The 17,213-nt window shown below is 38.4% G+C and overlaps 1 protein-coding gene across 1 annotated transcript in view; it reads right to left on the bottom strand.

The window, feature by feature from the left end:
* LOC124230503 (olfactory receptor 1L8-like) overlaps positions 1-17,213 on the bottom strand; it is a 91,848-nt gene that overhangs the window by 14,653 nt on the left and 59,982 nt on the right. The gene's annotated exons all lie outside the window — the stretch shown is intronic.

Genomic DNA, 17,213 nt, shown 5'->3' on the forward strand with positions numbered 1-17,213 from the left:
AAAAAGAATGACGACTCCCTTTTCTGCCTTTATTTTCCATTATGTGATTCTCTTTTCAACTGCCACAGTTCTCCCGCTTTTTCCAGTTAGTTCCTTCCTCAACCCAGACTAGGCTTCTGTGGATAGATGTCTCTGCTTTAGCTACACTGCCCTCTGCAGGTATGTAGCGGGATTAGGCTTTATTCATTTCTAGGAAGAAGTAGAAAGGCAAAGGATGGTGGGGGCATCTCTACCAGGAGGGAGTGAGGCATCACCTATGGTCTGTCTTCGTTTAGCCCATGAGGAAAAGTCACTAACCAGTCAATTTTTCCTTTAGGAATAGGTACAGTCAAATTTAGAGAAATTTAAATAGAATTCTGAGCAGCAATGTGTTCTGTCTGGATATGCAAGTGTTATCCTAGACTCAAGTCAATTGGATTCACAAGACAAAAAGAAATTCTGTGAGTTGGAGATAATTTTCGTGAGGTGAAAGGTAGCATCATCCCTGACCCTTTCATTCCCACCTCTGCACCTCCTGAAATTACCAACTATGTTCCCCTTATACTATCCCTTATATTCAGATGGCACATGTTTGCCTGGTGTTAATCTATATTGTGCACCAGTGTTGAATAGCTCCAAAAGCCTTACTCATTATCTCCAGGTCATCCAACTTCTTTTAAACCTGAAGCACAATTTGCTTTTGGTAAAATGACTCAAATCTTAAGTGTATAGCTTTTTACTGATGATTTGTTTATCTATTTCCTGTTGATGAACTTTTGGGTTGTTTTTACTTTCTCCCATTATGAATAAAGCTGCTATGAATTTTTTGTACAAGTTTTTTTTATACATTTGGGTTAGTTGTATACATAATTTTATTAGGAATTGCCAAACTGTTTTCCAAAGTGATTGCATAATTTTACATTCTTTTTTATTTATTTTTATTTTATTTAATTTTATTTATTTTAATATTTTTATTGCAGTAACATTGGATTATAACATTATAAAGCTTTCAGATGTACATTGTAATATATTTTGAATTCTGCATAGATTACATCATGCTCACCACCCAAAAACTAATTACAGACCATCACCACACATGCGCCTAATCACCCCTTTTGCCCTCCCCCCACCCCCTTTCCCTATGGTAACCACCAATCCAGTCTCTGTTGCTGTGTGTTTTTTTGGCTTTGTTTTTATCTTCTACTTATGAGTGAGATCATATGGTATTTGACTTTCTCCCTCTGACTTATTTCACTTAGCATAATACCCTCAAGGTCCATCCATGGTGTCACAAATGGCCAGATTTCATCATTTCTTATGGCTGAGTAGTATTCCATTGTGTATATATACCACATCTTCTTTATCCATTCGTCCCTTGATGGGCACCTAGGTTGCTTCCAAGTCTTGGCTATTGTGAATAATGCTGCAATGAACATAGAGGTGCATGTATCTTTATGCATTTTTGTTTTCAAGTTCTTTGGATAAATACCCAGCAGTGGAATAGCTGGATCATATGGTAGATCTATTCTTAATTTTCAGAGGATACTCCATACTGCTTTCCATAGAGGATGCACCAGTTTGCACTCCCACCAGCAGTGTATGAGGGTTCCCTTCTCTCCACATCCTCTCCAACACTTGTTGTTTCCTGTCTTGTTAATTATAGCCATTCTGACTGGAGTGAGGTGATATCTCATGGTAGTTTTGATTTGCATTTCCCTGATAGCTAATGATGTTGAGCATCTTTTCATATGCCTGTTGGTCATCTGTATATCTTCTTTGGAGAAATCTCTGTTCAGATCTTTTGCCCATTTTTCAATTGGGTTGTTGGTTTTTTTGTTGTTGCGCTGTATGAGTTCTTTGTATATTTTGGATATTAACCCCTCATCTGATATGTGGTTTGCAAATATCTTCTCCAAATTGTTAGGTTGTTTTTTCATTTTGTTGATGGTTTCCTTTGCTGTGAAGATGATTTCTAGTTTAATGTAGTACCATTTGTTCATTTTTCCTTCTGTTTCCCTTGCCCGGTCAGACATGGTACTTGAAAATATGCTGCTAAGACGGATGTCAAAGAGAGTACTGCCTATGTTTTCTTCTAGAAGTTTCATGGTTTCTTGTCTTACATTTAAGTCTTTAATCCATTTTGAGTTGATGTTTGTGCATGGTGTAAGATAATGGTTTACTTTCATTCTTTTGCATGTGACTGCCCAGTTTTCCTAACACCATTTGTTGAAGAGACTCTCCTTTCTCTTGGCTTCCTTGTTGAATATTAGCTGTCCATAAATATGTGGGTTTATTTCTGGGCTCTCAATTCTGTTCCATTGATCTGTGTGTCTGTTTTGTGCCAGTACCATGCTGTTTTGGTTGCTATGGCTTTGTAGTATATTTTGAAATCAGGGAGTGTGATACCTCCAGCTTTGTTCTTTTTTCTCAGGATTCCTTTGGCTATTTGGGGTCTTTTGTTGTTTCATGTAAATTTAGGATTCTTCTATTTCTGTGAAAAATGTTGGAACTTTAATGGGGATTGCATTGAATCTAAGATTCCTTTAGGAAGTATGGTCTTTTTTTTTTTTTTTTTTGAGGAAGATTAGCCCTTAGCTAACATCTGCTGCCAATCCTCCTCTTTTTGCTGAGGAAGACTGGTCCTAAGCTAACATCTGTGCCCATGTTCCTCTACTTTATATGTGGGATGCCTACCACAGCATGGCTTGCCAAGCGGTGCCATGTCTGCACCTGGGAAGTATGATTTTTCCCCATTGTGATATTATTAGGTTGCAGTTATAGCCTATTGCCACTAGAAGGGGGTCAAGAGCCACGTATTCTGAGCCCTCTGCCTTCAGCCGAGATGGGGCGGCACAGCCCGGGTCCTGGGGGTGGGGGGGTGCTTTCTCTTATGTGCAGACCTGGGTTTCCCGATAAGCTCTCGCTATCTGGTCTTCTGGGGTCTTGGCTTGATGAGGTCATCCCATGCAAAAACTTTCGCTCTGTTAGAGGGCTTCCCTCTAGGCTGCAAGGGTGCTAGGGATTCCTGGTGATCCTGCAGATGTGTGACCCCTCCCCACTCCTTCTTTCATGGAGCCTCCCATGGCAATGATCCCAGTCTTTAGGGGAGGGAGAGAAGTTCTCTCTTACCCTGTTCCAGCTCCTCTGAGGGGGGCTCCAGCCTCTCAACCCTCCGTCGTTTGGCTGCTGTGAGTCTCGGAGGATTCCTGTGCCATTAGGATATTTTTTGTTGGAATATGGTTGCTCCTTTTTGTTGTATGTTCGAGGGGAGAGAGTCCCAGGCAAGCTCACTCTGCCATAATGCTGATGTCACTCCTATTGAGACTTTTTGTGTGGTCTAATATGTGACCTATCCTGGAGAATATCCCATGTGCATTCAAAAAGAATGTGTATTCTGTGGTTTTTGGATGGAATGTTCTGTATATATCTACTAAGGCCATCTGGTCTAATGTGTCATTTAAGGCCAATGTTTCCTTATTGATCTTCTGTTTGGATGATCCATCTATTGACATAATTGGAGTGTTAAAGTCCCTACTATTATTGTTCTGTTGTCTATTTCTCCTTTTGTATGTTAATAACTGCTTTATATATTTAGGTGCTCCTATGTTGGGTGCATAGATATTTACAAGTGTGGTATACTCTTGTTGGATTGTTCCCTTTATCATTATATAGTGCCCTTCTTTGTCTATTGTTACAGTTTTTGTTTTAAAGTCTATTTTTTTCTGATATAAGTATTGCCATCCCAGCTTTTTCGGTTGCCATTTGCATGGAATATCCTTTTCCATCCCTTCACTTTCAGTTTGTGAATGTTTTTAGGTCTGAAGTGTGTCTCTTGTATGCAGCATATATGGATATCATTTTTCATCAAGTCCACCACCCTTTGCTTTTTGATTGGAGCATTTAGTATGTTGACATTTAAAGTAGCTATTGATAAGAATGTACTTATGGCCATTTTATTACTTTTTTTCTGGGTGTTTTACTAGTTCTTCTCCATTCCTTCTTCTCTTGATCTCTTCCCTTGTGGTTTTATGGCTTTCTTTAATATTATGTTTGGATTCCTTTCTCTTAATTTTTTGGGTACTTATTATAGGTTTTTGGTTTGTGATTACCATGAGCTTCATATAATAACCTATGTACACAGCAATCTATTTTAAGTTTATGGTCTCTTGAGTTTGACCTCTTGCTAAAGGTTCTTCCCCTTACTCCCCTCCTCCCACATTTTATGTTTTTGACATCTTCTCTAACCTCTTTTTTTGTGCCTGTGGATCTGTTACCCTCTTATCACAGAAATAGATAATTTTGGTACTTTTGAGCTTCATCTTATCTTCATAGGTGGTTATCTGCTACCTTTACTGTAGATTTACTTTACCAGTGATTTTATTGTTTTTCTTTGGTAGTTTTCTTATTCCTATTTGTGGTCTTCTCTTTTCCACTTAAATAAGTCCCTTTAGCACTTCTTGTATGGATGGTTTTTGGAGATAAACTCTTTTAGTTTTTGCTTGTCTGGGAAACTCTTTATCTCTCCTTCCTTTCTGAATGATAACCTTGTCAGGTAGGTTTTTTCCTTTCAGCACTTTAAATATATCATGCCACTCCTTTCCAGTCTGTAAAGTTTCTGTTGAGAAGTCAGCTGATAGCCTTATGGTGTTTCATTTATGTGTCACTTGTTGCCTTTCTCTTGGTGCTTTTAGGATTCTCTCTTTACCTTTAATTCTTTACATTTTAATTACAACATGTCTTGCTGTGGGCCTGTTTGTGTTTATCTTGTTTGGTGCTCTCTGTGCTTCCTGGATATCTGTTTCCTTCCTTAGGTTAGGAAAGTTTTCAGCTGTTATTTTTTCAGATTATCTGCCCATTTGTCTCTCTTATCCTTCTGGGACACCTATAACACGGATGTTAGTACACTTGGTGTTATCCCAGAGGTACCTTAGACTGTCCTTGTTCTTTTAAATTCTTTTTTCTTTTATCCATTCAGCTTGGGTGATTTCCTCTAGTCTTTCATTCAGCTCACTTATCTGTTCTTCCGTATCATCTACTCTGCTATTGAGTCCCTCTAGTGAATTTTTAAATTTCCAGCATTGTAGTCTTCATTCTGATTGTTTCTTTTTTATATTTTCCAGTTTTTTGTTGAAGTTCTCACACAGTTCATCCATTCTTCTCTCAAGATCAGTGAGCATCCTTATGACTATTAGTTTGTACTGATTTTGTGTGGATTGCTTATCTCTATTTTGTTTAGTTCTTTTTCTGTTTTTTTTTTCCTGTTCCTTTACTTGGAATATATTCCTTTGTCTTTTCATTTTGTCTTTTTCTCTGTGCTTATATCTATGTATTAGGAGGGTCATCTTTGTCTCCTGATCTTTGAGGGTGGCTTAATGTAAGAGATGCTTTATGAGGCCCAGCAGTGTTCTTCTCTCTCATCACCAGCTCTGAATATTCTAGGAGGATTCCCTGTGTGGGGTCTTTGCTTCCTTCTTTTGTGGCAGTGTTGTTCTTGTTGCCCAGGGAGGCTAGGCTGTCCTCGTGGCTGGCTGGTTGTAATGCTTAGCTGTGCATGTCTGCTATGATCCCTTCAGTCACTTTATCAGATATCAGGTGCACCCTCACCATTGCTGCAAGGTCAAATGGCACATTCCTGCTGCTATTTTTCTGTTAAGTGAGTAGGCCCCCAGAATGGGGCTCACTCTGCTAGGCTCAGGGCCTTAGAATTGCTGTAGGCCTCTGGCCTGCAAGGCTTTTCAGCTCTCTCAGGATTTCAGTTGAATGGGGCCATCCCCAGGCATGGGAGCACCCAATTGTTTCAGGCTTTGGAAGGTTGGGCCAATCCACTATGTGGCTGTTTGAGAAGCACAAGTCTGATGAAGTTGACACTGCCCCCCCCATGCCCATAGGGCCCACATACTCCATCAACATAGTCCTCCCAGTGCACACGTCCCAACCCACTGAAGTGGACCAAGTTGCCCCATTGCAGAGGCCCCACACACTCCACCAATGCAGGCCCACCCCTTGCGTATGCCCTGCCTCACAAAGGGGGACCCACTTGCCTGCTGCAGAGGTTCCAGGCACCCTATCTATGTGGCCGACAAGTTGCCTGAGGGCTTGCTGTTGGGTGGGGCCCATCCCTAGGGTGAGCTGCCAGCCCTGACTGAGCTGGATTAAATTGGTGCTCTAGTGGGTGGGGCAGACCCCTGTGCTAATAGGCCAAAGGAAGAACTTTATGGTGTCTGCCAGCATCTGAGTCAGCATACCTGTACTAGGTTACAATAGTGGCTTTTGCTAATGTCTCATTCCCTGGGGAGGTGGTCCCAGCCTGGGGTGGGTCTTACCTCTCACTGAGATGTGCCCAGAGCCAATCAAGTGAGTCTCTTTTCACCAAAGGCCTGTGCACCTTTTTTTCTGGTGATTTTAGGTTGCTTTCTGAAACAGGTGAATTTGTGTGTGGGCCATTTAAAAACTGGTTTTCCCCTCCCCTCATGTCCAATAGCTGTTCTGGGGGTATACCCCATTGTAGTTAATAGCCAAAAAACCCAGATATTATGACAGTTGTCTTCATTGTGCTAAGTTCCAAAGCTGCTTATAGTGGTAATGCTCCCTCACTCAGATCCCCCACTCCTTCAGGGAAGGTTTCATACCTTAAGACTGCTCCCTGTTAGCCATGAAGTACTATAGTTAGAAGGTGGCATTTTTCTCTCCTGAAAGGAATTTCTGCCACTTCCACCTCAGTCAGCACTGTCCCTTGTTGTGGGGGTTCTTTTTATGCAGTTTTCAGTTCTCTCTCATGGGTAATTGCTACTACAAAAAACTCTGCAACAAGAGGGCTTGTACCATTGAAGTGTTTTAAATCCAATTTTTTTTATAGTCAGTATATTCATCGATATCTTGTGAATGGACATATTATCTAAATATTTTCAAACATTTTGACATGTTGATTATTTATATATTCTTGGTTACCATAAAAATCTCTACAATGAACATACTCATGTCATCAAAGTGTTTAAAATAATTTCTTTAGAGGCAGTGTATTCTTTCACACATTTTGAATGAGTCTATTACATTGGAATTTTCATGCACTTAAAAAAATCTTATATCTATATTAATGTATATATTAATATATTAACTCATTTATCAATTAAATGCTTACCCTTTAGTTGTAAGTGATGAAACATCTTTAAATCTCAGTTTCCTCGTGTGTAATATTGGACACAAATAGCCACAGTCTCATGAAGATTTAGTGAGATAATGCATTTAAAACACTTGGAAGAGAGACAAACATGATGTAAACACTCAGGAGTAGTTGTTGATCCTCATCAATCCCAGTGTCATCTTCTCTTACCTGCTATTCCTGAATGTTCTCAAAATCAATTAATTCACATGCTTAAAATATCATGTCCTTTACTGCCAAATTGTCAGACTAATTTCATGATTTTGCAAGATTTAATAAAGGAATATTGATTTGTGCACTGAATGATTTGAGTGAGTCAGTAATTTAAACTAATAATAATCAATATTTATTGAAAATTTATTACATGTCAAGCCTGTGCTAAGCATCTCATTAAATCCCATGATAAGAGGTTATGAGGCATGTGTTGTTATCAGGAGACTGAGGTTAAGAGAGGGGAAGTGGTTTGCTCAAGGTCACTGAGGAAGTGAATAGCAATCAGGATTTGAACCCCATGCCGACTCACTCTGAAGCTCATGCTCTCAACCCTTATGCTTCACCTCCTGTTTTGGTATATGTATTGTCTATCACAATCGTGTACAGGTATTGTCTTCCTCACTGTGATAATTTCCTGCATGAACTACCCTTCTATCCCCCTTAATGACAAACGTTCTTCTCCCATGTTCAGAATCTGTCCTTGTAATTGCAAGAGAGGTGAGCTATCTTTCTGTAATGTACAGATGGTGGAGTTTGAAAAATTGGATATTCATGATTAACTGGCCAAAATCAGGTGGAAAAAAATTGGCCGTGCATGGCTGGGGTGTGTCTGGTGTGTGGAGTTGTGGTTGTGCAACAGACAATGCTTTGGACATAAGACTTTTGATGGGGGTTTGATTTGTCCTCCATCACCTGCTCACAAACAGATTCTTGATGTTATATGAATAACAAGTGAGACACCATGTCAGTCACAGATCAGTATTCAAAACTAAGTCATTTGTGAAAGAGCTGCCTTAATTAATTAATTATGCCTTAGTTACTTAATGCCTTAGTTAATTAATGAGGTTGGGTGCTCCTGGTTGTAGACACGTGGATCACCCATTCTGATAATGAGAAAAAAGGGAAGAAAGTTTTAGATCTGAGAATCAGGAAAAAAAGTTCTAAAGCACCAGGTGAGTGGATGAGACTGGGAATACAAGAGTTTTTGTTTTCTTTTCTACTGATGGAGTTTTGTGTCCACCAAAAACAGTTGGAGTAGATGGCTTAGAGGTCAAACTGGATGGACTTAAAACCAAAAGCCAGATGGAAGTTTTAGTTGGACCCTATGATTTCTTAATCCAAGAAATATTTCAAACTATCAGGGAGGAAATAGCAAGTACCAAACTGGGTTGGAGTAGCCAGGCAGGTGGCCAGCTTACTGAAGCTCATCTTCATATTCAGATGCTTTTCTTTCCTTTCCAGTTTCTCCAGAAGCTGATCTGTGCTACATCTGCTAATCAGCTCCAAGTTGCTTCTCAGACAAAGCTCAACTCTCTCATGTTTCTTCCATGAAATGCTGGGCTGATTAACAAGGAGAGGAATAGGAAAGAAAGGAGGAACTGATACGTTGTCCTAAAGGGATAACACATTTCCCTTCACTGGCCTCAATCCCCGTTTTTTCCTAACATCTGGTCCCCAGCGTGATGCTCTCCTAGCTCTGCATCTCAGAAGGCAGAGGTGCCCTGACTCCGGTGGCAAGGACTCTCTTGATTGTGGAAGCCCAGGCAGCTTCTCATGAGTCTGCTTTGCTGGCCTCTGGGGTCCTTGTTAGGTGGAGGGAGTTGTGGTGTGATGGCCTCTGAGAGGAGTTTGTCCTGTGATCTCTCTAAGCAGAGAATGTAGAATGTGAATCACAGTTAGCAGAGCCAACTCCAAGCGGGTAAGGGGACCCCTGAGGCTTCCTGTTCAGAAGTTTGGGCTAATCTCAGATCTTCTTAACCTCACTGCAACATCTCAAGGGCGTGCTACAGTTTCGCCAATTATGGGTTATCAAGGATGGACAAATATTTATGTGGGTGAATATTTTTATGATTGGTGATTCAGATGTGGACTGGGGTGTACTCTAGAATTGAGCCGGTCATAACTCAATATGAGGAGGTTGCAGTTTTCAGGGGATTAAGTGGGGATGAATCAATGGTGTGTACGTGCATTCCAGTGTCTGCGGAGGCATGTGAATTAGATTTTTTCTCTGTGGGATTAGGTTAATGTTAGTTTGTGCGTGTTTAAAGCACAGGGTCAGGCAGAGGTTATTGTCATATTTAGCAAAGGGGCTTTGGAAAAAGAATGTACGTGTTTTCAGTTTTTAGGCTCAGAGCAGTGTGCTGAGGGTTGGTGTTGAGCAAGGAAAGATTTATTAGATTCCTGGCCTTGCGACTCAGTTGCTTTTAAAAAGTTTCTTAGCCTCTAGAAGCTTCAGTTTCTTCACTTGAAAAGTGAGGATAACAACTTTTCCTGGCACTGAAACAAGAGAGAAAATGTCCTTTTGAATTTTATAGAGAGAATATTGTGTATTATGGTGAACCTCATCCACAGCAATATTATCGGAAATATGAACACATTCTGCTGTTGCCCTCAGTGTAAACCGCCGTCTCACATAACACGTGTGTCTTTTTCCTTAGCCTTGAGTGTAATTTTTAAATTTTAATTTCTATATTAATAGTAAGTTCTACATATACAGAAAGGCCTGGGTTTGAGTCCTGCCTCCTCCACTTACTATTAATGTGACTTTCTTTCTTTCTATTCATTCATTCAAGTATCTATCTATTTATTTATTTATTTCTAGCTTTATTGTGATATAATTGACATATAACATCGTGTAAGTTTAAGGTGTACAATGCAATGATTTGATGCATGTATATATTGCAAAATGATTACAACAATAATGTTAGTTAATACATCAATCACCTCATAGAATTACAACATTTTTTCTGTGGTGAGAACTTTTAAAATCTACTCTCTTAGCAACTTTCAAATATACACTACAAGAGAAATATACAAAGTCCTGTTAGCTATAGTCACCATGCTATAGATTACATCCCCAGAACTTGTTCATCTTATAACTGGAAGGTTTTACCCTTTGACCACATTCACCCATTTCTCCCAACCCTCACTCCTCGCTTCTGACAACCACCAATCTACTCTTTCTTTCTATGAGGCTGTTTTTTAAGATTCCACATATAGGTGAGAATATACAGTATATGTCTTTTTCTGTCTGACTTATTTCATTTAGTATAATGTCCTCAAGCTTCATCCATGGTGTTGCATATGACAAGACTTCTTTCTTTTTTATGGCTGAATATATATATATGTATATCTCGAGATATATTTCCTATTTTCTCTATTCATTCATTCATTCACCAGTGGGCACCTAGGTTGTTTCTACATCTTGGTTATTATAAATAAAACCATAATGAATATAGGGGTGAAGATATCTCCTTGAGCTAGTTATTTCATTTCCTTTGGATATATACCAAGAAGTGGTATTGCTGGATCCTATGGTAGTTCTATATTTAACTTTTTGAGGACACTCCATACTGCTTTCCATAGTGGCTGCATCAATTTCCATTCTCACCAATAGTGCACAAGGGTTCGTTTTCTCCACATCTTTGCCTGCACTTGTCTATCTCGTGGGTGTGCAGTAGGTTCCCATTGTGATTTAATTTGAGTTTCCCTGGTTATTAATGAAACTCAGCATCTTTTCATATAATTATTGGTCAGTTGGATTTCTTTCTTTTTGGTGAAGCGTTTAATTCTTTTTCATAGTTTTTCTCATCCTGGCTCTGTCTGTCTTTTCCTCACTGATTTCTGGGGATCTATATGTATTCTTTTATTCCCCCCTGCTTCCCATCTGCTTTTTTTTCTCGTTAATTTTTTTTATCATGGTCATAATAGCTTATAACATACTGAGATTTCAGTTGTACATTATCGTTTGTCATATACCATATAAGTGAAGTATGCCCCTTCCCTTGTATGGTATACTTCACAGGAGTACCCCCATGTGCCCACCCTCCACCCCCCTTCCCCCAGCAACCACTAATTTGTTCTCTTTGTCCGTAAGTTTGTTTATATTCTACATATAAATGAAATCACATGGTGTTTGTCTTTCTCTGTCTGGCTTATTTCGCTTAACATGATTGCCTCAAGGTTCATCCCTGTGGTTGTGAATGGGACAATTTTGTCTTTTTTATGGCTGAGTAGTATTCCATTGTATATATATACACCACATTTTCTTTATCCAGTGGGCACTTGTGTTGCTTCCACGTCTTGGTTATTGTGAACAATACTTCAATGAATATAGGGGTGCATAAGTCTCTTTGAATTGTTGATTTCCAGTTCTTTGGGTAAATACCCAGTAGTGTGATAGCTGGATCATATGGTATTCCTATTTTTAATTTTTTGGGAGATCTCCATGCTGTTTTCCACAGTGGCTACACCAGTTTACATTCCCACCAGCAGTGGATGAGGGTTTCCTTTTCTCCACAACCTCTCCAACATTTGCTGTTTTTTGTCTTGGTGATTATAGCCATTCTAATGGGTGTAAGATGGTATCGAAGTGTAGTTTTGATTTGTGTTTCCCTGATGATTAGTGATGTTGAGCATCTTTTCATGTGCAATAGGCATCTGTATGTCTTCTTTGGAAAAATGTCTACTCATGTCTTCTGCTCACTTTTTGATTGAGTTGTTTGTTTTTTTGTAGTTCATTTGTGTGAGCTCTTTATATATTATAGAGATTAACCCCTTATCAGATATATGATTTGCAAATATTTTCTACCAGTTGGTGGGTTGTTTTTTCATTTTGATCTTGGTTTCCTTTGCCTTCCAGAAGTTCTTTAGTCTGATGAAGTCCCACTTGTTTATTTTTTCTTTTGTTTCCCTTGTCTGAGTAGACATGGTAACTCGAAAAGATCCTTTTAAGTTTGATATCAAAGAGTGTACTGCCTATATTCTCTTCCGGAAGTTTTATAGTTTCAGGTCTTACCTTCAAGTCTTTGGTCCTATATGTATTCTTAATTTGAGCCTTTTGTTGGTTTTATGAATTTCAAATAACTTTCATCATCTGTCATTTGTCTTTTTACTCTATGACGTCTTTCGATAAACAGAAGTATTTAATTTTAACATAGTCCAATTACTATTCTTTTCTTTTATGGTTAGTGCTTTCTGTCTGTGTTTGATTTGAGAAATATTTTCCTACCTCGAGGAGACAAAGATATTCACCTATATTATTTTCTAAAATATTCATAGTTTTTGGTTTTCATATGTAAGTTTATAATTCAGCAGGAGTTAGTTTTTGAGTATGCTAAGTGGTTGGGGTCCAATTTCATTTTTCCATGAGGATTCTCAACTGTCATTTCCATTTATGAAAAGATGTTCTCTAGTGCCTCATTCATAAATCAAGTGTGTATCAATGTGTGCCTATGTTTCTGGGCTCTCTGTCTTGTGGCTTTTGTCATGTTTGCCTAGTCCTTCACCAATATCCATATAGTCTTAATTACCACAGGTCTATAGTAGGTCACGATGTCTGGTAAACTAGTGATTCTCAAAATATTCTTTCTAAATCAGTACATCAGCATCACCCAGGGAATTGTTAGAAATTCAGGTTCTTAGACCTCACTCAGATTTACTCAAGATACATAGTCACAGGTCCATGGCTATGCCCAGTCTTGAAGAAAAATCTTTTATTTATTTATTTATTTTTGAGGAAGATTGCCCCGAGCTAACATCTGCTGCCAATCCTCCTCTTTTTGCTGAGGAAGACTGACCTTGAGCCGACATCCTTGCCCATCTTCCTCCACTTTATATGTGGGACGCCTACCACAGCATGGCTTGACAAGCAGTGCCTTGTCTGTACCTGGGATCCAAACCAGCAAACCCTGGGCTGCTGAAGAGGAATGTGTGCACTTAACCGCTGCGCCACTGGGCCGCCCAGAGAAAAATGTTAATATCAGTCTTTTCTCTACCAAGGTCAATGTTAATTGTAATAAATGACAACTATAGGTTGTGTGGAGGTGAGATTGTTTCTTGAATGGAGTGTTTCCTCTTTATCTGGTTCTTCTTCAAAATGAGAATCAAGACATTGAATGGGCCATCCCTGTGGTCATCTGACCTCCTTTTTATCCCCCTTCCTTACCATGACATGATATTATTGCTGTTCAAACAAAACAAAACTCAATGATATGAACAACAGAGCAAGAGATTACCTTAAATTTTTCTCAGTGATGGTAGTTTTAATTCTACAAAAAATACATGTCCCCTTTTAACAAATTCAAGTATTACAAATGTGTACAAACTAAAAAGCAAATGTAATCTCCTTGCCTAGAAGTACCTTCTAGAATTAATCATTTTTAATGTGAGTTTTTTACTGGCTATATAGTCTCACCTATGCACACACACATTCACTTATACATATTTTTTGCCCTAATAGGTTTATTTTTAAGCATTTTATTTTGCAACTTGCTCTTCATTCATAGTGGCTTTTAAGGTCAGTGATAGAGATATACTTTATTATGTGTAACTATGACATATTATTTCTCTATATGGAAAAAAATAAACCATTATTTATCTATTTTCCTCTTGATGGGCGTTAGGTTGTTTCTCTCACTAATACAAACAATGCTGCAATTAATGAATGTCTGTGTGTGTAGCTTTATACATTTGATATAGTTATACTCTAGGCATGAATCCCAGAAATGCAAATATTGACCATAGGGACTGGTCAAAAAATTTTAAAATGCAGTTTCTCACATAAAGACCAAATTAGTTTTCTCTAGGGGGTGCTGATTAAAATGCAGATATACAGGCTGCTAGTGAGACCGACTGAATAATATCTCTAGGAATAGTATAGAAGAATAGTAAATGATAAAAATATTAAGATATAAAATATAGTAAAGTCTAAAATCACTGAGAAATGAATAGAGAGGAAAAGATGAAAGCAAAAGTGAACAGAATAAAGTCCTTGCTGGTAGCACTGGACAACTCTACACCCCAGAGCAGCCCAATATGCCTCTGTCTGTCTGGATGCTCCTAGCTATATCTGCCTTCAATGTTCGTGTATGGCTTTTAACTCTCACTTTAAAAGACATTGAGAATAATTCTAAGCACATTCAGTAAATCTTTCCCTGGGAAGCAGATTGATAGTGACGGTGGAAGTAGGGGAACTTCTGAAAGAAACTGAAGCTGAGAGAGGGCTCAAGAGGAGTGAGTGCCTGTGAGGGGCAAATACCAGATGACCAGGGTAGAGACTCAGAGCAACTCAGCCCCACCCTGTACACTGGCCTGATCAGTGGGGCAATTATGAGCCAGGAACATTCCTGGCTTTAGTGCAAGTTTCAAATTTATGGGAGTTTCAATCTCTGTCTCTGTCTCCCTCTGTAAGTTACTGTAATGACTTTCAAAAAGCTAGGAAAACTGATTACAGAAGTTCATTAAAATAAGAAGATACTAGGGAATCAAAAGTCATTGAACAGATACAAATTTGTTCCAGGAAATTTTGTGGAAAACAAAGGTTTCAAAAGCACTTAGAGGAAATGAAAAAGATGTGGTTTCCTGGAGAAGAGGAAGATGGGAAGAGAGAGGCAGATACACGAAAACTGGAAGCCAAGGTTTCAGTAGACCTTGAGCCAATTACTGAATCATAATAAGGTCTTGATGCATCCCATATAAAGAAATGGATGGATACAATCCACCATCCATGATACAAATGAATTATACCTGCTGACTCACAGAGTTTGTTGTGTGTATCAGGAAGCAGCAGAAACAGGGTGCAGAGGAGCAAAGATGCTTATGAATAGGCTGACAGAGGTTCCGATTAGAATTTCCTCCTGCCCATCACCTTCCCCATGCCCCTTTTCATGTCTTTGTTTCTCAGACTGTAGATAAAAGGGTTTATCGTGAAGGACAGAACCATGTAGACAATTGTCAATACATGATCCATAACAGTGTAGTTGGACAAAGGCTGTAAATAGACATAGAAGATGTTTCCATTAAACAGGATCACCACAGTAAAGTGGGAACTCTGGGTGGAGAAAACTTTGCATTTCCCAGCAGCTGAGGGGATCTTGAGAACTGTGATGAGGATTTATATATAAGAGAAAGCAATGTGTAGACAGGGAATCACCAAAAAAAAAAAAAAAAAACCCAAAAAAACCCCCCCCAAAAAACCAGTCCTTCTGTGTTTATTCTGATATCACTGACAACTGTGGAGGAGCAGGACAATTTCAGCAGAGGGTTGATGTCACAGAGGAAGTGGTGGATAACAGAGTCACAGAAGGTGTGAAGGTTCAGCAGAAGTGTGAGTTGGAGTGAGTGTAGGTGAGGAAATGAACAGAAGAACAACAATAGGACGCAGCAGCAGTGGCTCATGATGGTAACACAGTGGAAGGGGTCACAGATGGCCTATTGATCTATCGATCTGTCTATCATGTATCTATTTATCTATCTAATGTATCTATCATCTATCAATTATCTGTATCTATCATCTGTCAATTATCTATCAGATAGTTATCTGTTTTCTATCAATTATGTATATTTACCTTTCTTTCAATTATATCTATCTACCTATCTATCTATTATCTATCTATCTATCTATCATCTATCTATTTACCTGTCATCAGTTCCACATTTTATAAAGAAAAATAAAGCCACATAAAGTAATAGAGACTGACAGAGGTAGGGTGGGGGAATTAATTTATTTCAGATAAGGTGGTTTTGTTTTCCTCTGTCTGCATGAAGACAAATTTTCAGTTATGTCATGCAAAGCTTTACCTCTGAGCTTCTTTGCCAAAAAAGGGGCTTGATGAAATAATCAACAGGGGAATCAGAGGAATAATGAACCCAGGCCAAAAAAGTTTAACTGATGTGTTTGTTTTATTTTCAGAGACACTTATTTAGAAGCTCATACTCTTTAGTCAGTGTCAAACTAGCACTATCAGTAGATGTAAATCCTTATTTTTAAATTTACTTAATTTTCTTCTAATTCCCTGAACCAAATAATGTTTCCACATCTTGGACACCCAACCATTAAGCAAGCATACGTCCTTCCACACCATCATCCATTTGTTTATTTACCTACGTATGTATTCTTGAAAAAAATATCTATTATTGCTTTGTTTATGTGTTTTTCTTCTGCTTACTTCAATAATACTGTGATATATATCTCATTCTGTTTTTTCTCCTTATATGCAAATTTTTAGATCTATCTATGTTTTGGTTCTTTACTTTCACTCCATCATATTCGTGCAGCACACTTGGACTTAATATGTTTCCCTAGATGTCCTCTAAGTCTTTGCCATCATGAGTAATGTTGATTAAAATATCCTCATGCCATACAAAGTCTTTTAAATTACTCATCCAGACATTGAGAATGGGCACATTGGATAGGCACGTTTTCAATAGCAGTTCAAGGAATGACCATTTATTTGTTCATTCCTTCATGCAACAATTTCATACCTTGTTTCCAGCTGGTTCACATCAGGCAGGTTATTAAATATCTTTAAACTTCAGTTTTCTCATCTGTGAATAGGGTATACTATTATTTACCCTAGAAGATTTTTTATGAGATTTTCATGATACTTAAAGCATTAATTTGTTCCAGGGACAGAGCAAATAATTGATATCACTATCTTCTCCTGCCTGTCATCATCATTGCCAATGACTTTTTCCTGAAACAGGTATTTGTATATGTTCTTAAGAGTAATGAATCTGAATATTAAAATGACCTTAGCCCTCACACTGTAATGCTCTTATGGTCAAATTAACCTTATTATGAACTTACAAAGCTTTTTTAGATGGAATATTTGTCTGTTCTTTGAGTAATCAGAGAGTTAATCAGTAATTAAGCACATACCTTATATGGGCAGTACCTTGTTTAATCCTCACGACACCCTTATGAAGCATAAGCTATTTTTATTCTCTTTTTTTTTTTTTCTGATGAGGAAACAGATACAGAGACTTAAAACAATTTGCTAAAGTCACACATCAAGTAAATAGCAGAAACAAGATTCAAATTCAGGACTAATTCTGAATCTCAAGATTTAACCACTGTGCA

The sequence above is a fragment of the Equus quagga genome, chromosome 1, assembly GCF_021613505.1.
Source record: "Equus quagga isolate Etosha38 chromosome 1, UCLA_HA_Equagga_1.0, whole genome shotgun sequence".
NCBI lineage: Eukaryota > Metazoa > Chordata > Mammalia > Perissodactyla > Equidae > Equus > Equus quagga.